We start from the raw sequence: 993 nt of genomic DNA, 5'->3' as shown, positions 1-993 counted from the left end.
GCTTGCAATAGAATGAAATTCTTTCCTGAATGGATGACAGTTGATAAAGTGCTTATCTACCAGGCAAGAAACACTTTTTCAGTACCACATAAACCAACTATGGTGGCACACCCTTGCAATTCCAGCACTCAGGAAGAGAAAGCAGCAGGATATGAAGCTTAAGGTCATCCTTGGCTACCTTTGTGTTGATGCTATTAAAAGGCAATATATGCTAGTATTGATCTCTTTCTACCTTCTGCTTTTAAGGTAAAAGGTTTCTTGCTGATGCCTTCTTGTGGTTAAGAAGGGAGGGACAGAAACAATATCCCCTACCAAATGAGTCACCATAGAATCATAACCAGTAACTACCTCTAACTATATTGACCCAAGAGCAAGTTAAACATATGTTTACTTAAGTTGTAGATGCCCAGAGTCAATTCCACTTAAAATCTGCTGATCTCTTATAACCAGAGTTTCCTTAAGTATCATACACCTTCACAAATGCTTGAAGAATCAGTGAAGACTGACAAGAGTAAAAACAATGTAGAAGGTAATTGAAAACGAAGTTTTCCTATAAAACATTTTGTCTGAGGAACAGGATGAGAAATTCCAGAAAGACAATGATTGACATTTATTTCGCCTTATCTCTCATTATCACAAAAGGAGTTTAATTGCACTTGTGAAATTGAGAATATTGGTCTTGAATTAGATTATCAAATCCTGCCCACTTTCAAGACAATCCTCCTCATAGACCTGCACTTAAAGGTAATTAACACAGATTTGAAGGTAATTAACACAGGAATTAATTTGTATTTCTGAACAGCTAATATTTCACATTGATAAAGAACAATTATCATGTCTTTAATTACCACTTTCCTAACTATACACATTTCTTTCAAGGATAAATACACAATTTATTTGATATAGGGAAAATTAAGTAACTATCAAATAGCAACTAGATGAGGATGGGACAGAACACAAAAAATAAAATAAAATAAAAATGATGAATTCCCA

This window comes from Rattus rattus, chromosome 13 (genome assembly GCF_011064425.1).
Source record: "Rattus rattus isolate New Zealand chromosome 13, Rrattus_CSIRO_v1, whole genome shotgun sequence".
Lineage (NCBI taxonomy): Eukaryota > Metazoa > Chordata > Mammalia > Rodentia > Muridae > Rattus > Rattus rattus.
Note: the sequence above shows the minus strand (reverse complement) of the source record.